The following is a 3,431-nucleotide window of genomic DNA, read 5'->3' as shown; positions in this document are numbered from 1 at the left end:
TCCACCATTTGTCCTAGGGTTCTATCCGTCCATGTTTTTTTTTAAATTTTTTTCTTAATAATTAATTTTAATAACCTTATTATACTTTACCTTCGTTCTTTCTTTCTTTCTTTCTGTCCTTCCTTCCCTCCTTTAGACAACGAATCATCCCAAATTGAGGAGGTGGTCTCTGACAGCAAGATTTAGGATTTTTCCCCATTTACCTCTTTTAGTGAGGGTGTATGTGTATGCTTCTGTGTAAGATTTTGTCTGTATAGCTTTGCTTCCAACATTTGTCCTAAGGTTCTTTCCGTCCCTTTTTTTTTTTTTTTTTCTTCTAAATAAGAATTTTTTAATTCAATAACTTTATTATACTTTATTTTATTTTTACTGTATCTTCTTTCTTTCTGTCTTTTTTCCTTCTTTCCCTCCTTCCTTCCTTCCTCCCTCCCTCCCTCCTTTCTTTCCTTCTTGCCTTCTTTCCTTCTTTGCTTCTTTCTTTCTTTCTTCCTTCCTTCCTACCCTCCTTTCCTTCTTTCTTTCCTCATACTTCTACTAATTCCCTCTACTTTTTCTCCCTTTTATCCTGAGCCTGTGGATGAAAAGCTTTGGTGCTCCAGCCAGGAGGCAGGGCTCTGCCTCTGAGGTAGGACAGCCAACTTCAGGACACTGATCAACAAGAGACCTCCCAGCTCCACATAATATCAAACGGCAAAAATCTCCCAGAGACCTCCATCTTAACACCAGCACCCAGCTTCACTCAACGACCAGCAAGCCACAGTGCTGGAAAACCTATGCCAAACAACTAGCAAAACAGGAACACAACCCCACCCATTAGCAGAGAGGCTGACTAAAATCATAATAAGGCCACAGACACCCCCAAACACACCACCAGACGTGAACCTGCCCACTAGAGAGACAAGATCCAGCCTCATCCACCACAACACAGGCACTAGTCTCCTCCACCAGGAAGCCTACACAACCCACTGAACCAACCTTAGCCACTGGAGACAGACATCAAAAACAGGAGGAACTACAAACCTGCAGCCTGCAAAAGGAGACCCCAAACACAGTAAGATAAGCAAAATGAGAAGACAGAAAAACACACAGCCGATAAAGGAGCAAGATAAAAATGCACCAGACCTAACAAATGAAGAGGAAATAGGCAGTCTACCTGAAAGAGAATTCAGAATAATGATAGTAAGGTTGATCCGAAATCTTGGAGATAGAATGGACAATAGATTGGACAAAATGCAAGAATCAGTTAACAAGGACCTAGAAGAACTAAAGATGAAACAAGCAACGATGAACAACACAATAAATGATATTAAAAGTACTCTAGATGGGATCAATAGCAGAATAACTGAGGCAGAAGAACGGATAAGTGACCTGGAAGATAATACTGGAAAATACTGGAAAATACTGGAAGATAATACCTGGAAATAACTACTGCAGAGCAGAATAAAGAAAAAAGAATGAAAAGAACTGAGGACAGTCTCAGAGACCTCTGGGACAACATTAAACGCACCAACATTCGAATTATAGGGGTTCCAGAAGAAGAAGAGAAAAAGAAAGGGACTGAGAAAATATTTGAAGAGATTATAGTTGAAAACTTCCCTAATATGGGAAAGGAAATAGTTAATCAAGTCCAGGAAGCACAGAGAGTCCCATACAAGATAAATACAAGGAGAAATACGCCAAGACACATATTAATCAAACTGTCAAAAATTAAATACAAAGAAAGCATATTAAAAGCAGCAAGGGAAAAACAACAAATAACACATAAGGGAATCCCCATAAGGTTAACAGCTGATCTCTCAGCAGAAACCCTACAAGCCAGAAGGGAGTGGCAGGACATACTGAAAGTGATGAAGGAGAAAAACCTGCAGCCAAGACTACTCTACCCAGCAAGGATCTCATTCAGATTTGATGGAGAAATTAAAGCCTTTACAGACAAGCAAAAGCTGAGAGAGTTCAGCACCACCAAACCAGCTTTACAACAAATGCTAAAGGATCTTCTCTAGGCAAGAAACACAAGAGAAGGAAAAGACCTATAATAACGAACCCAAAACAATTTAGAAAATGGGAATAGGAACATACATATCTATAATTACCTTAAATGTAAATGGACTAAATGCTCCCACCAAAAGACAGAGATTAGCTGAATGGATACAAAAACAAGACCCTTATATATGCTGTCTACAAGAGACCCACTTCAGACCTAGAGACACATACAGACTGAAAGTAAGGGGATGGAAAAAGATATTCCATGCAAATGGAAGCCAAAAGAAAGCTGGAGTAGCAATTCTCATATCAGACAAAATAGACTTTAAAATAAGGACTATTAAAAGAGACAAAGAAGGACACTACATAATGATCAAGGGATCGATCCAAGAAGAAGATATAACAATTGTAAATATTTATGCACCCAACATAGGAGCACCTCAATACATAAGGCAAATACTAACAGCCATAAAAGGGGAAATCGACAGTAACACATTCATAGTAGGGGACTTAAACACCCCACTTTCACCCATGGACAGATCATCCAAAATGAAAATAAATAAGGAAACACAAGCTTTAAATGATACACTAAACAAGATGGACTTAATTGATATTTATAGGACACTCCATCCAAAAACAACAGAATACACATTTTTCTCAAGTGCTCATGGAACATTCTCCAGGATAGATCATATCTTAGGTCACAAATCAAGCCTTGGTAAATTTAAGAAAATTGAAATTGTATCAAGTATCTTTTCTGACCACAACGCCATGAGACTAGATATCAATTACAGGAAAAGATCTGTAAAAAATACAAACACATGGAGGCTAAACAATACACTACTTAATAACCAAGAGATCATTGAAAAAAACAAAGAGGAAACCAAAAAATACCTAGAAACAAATGACAATGGAGACACAACGACCCAAAACCTGTGGGATGCAGCAAAAGCAGTTCTAAGGGGGAAGTTTATAGCAATACAAGCCCACCTTAAGAAGCAGGAAACATCTCGAATAAACAACCTAACCTTGCACCTCAAGCAATTAGAGAAAGAAGAACAAAAAAACCCCAAAGCTAGCAGAAGGAAAGAAATCATAAAAATCAGATCAGAAATAAATGAAAAAGAAATGAAGGAAACAATAGCAAAGATCAATAAAACTAAAAGCTGGTTCTTTGAGAAGATAAACAAAATAGATAAACCACTAGCCAGACTCATCAAGAAAAAAAGGGAGAAGACTCAAATCAATAGAATTAGAAGTGAAAAAGGAGAGGTAACAACTGACACTGCAGAGATAAAAGAGATCATGAGAGATTACTACAAGCACCTCTATGCCAATAAAATGGACAATCTGGAAGAAATGGACAAATTCTTAGAAATGCACAACCTGCCAAGACTGAATCAGGAAGAAATAGAAAATATGAACAGACCAATCACAAGCACTGAAAT

Source organism: Aethalodelphis obliquidens, unplaced genomic scaffold (assembly GCF_003676395.1).
Source record: "Aethalodelphis obliquidens isolate GAN/ISIS:26980383/991018 unplaced genomic scaffold, ASM367639v1 scaffold24, whole genome shotgun sequence".
NCBI lineage: Eukaryota > Metazoa > Chordata > Mammalia > Artiodactyla > Delphinidae > Aethalodelphis > Aethalodelphis obliquidens.
Note: the sequence above shows the minus strand (reverse complement) of the source record.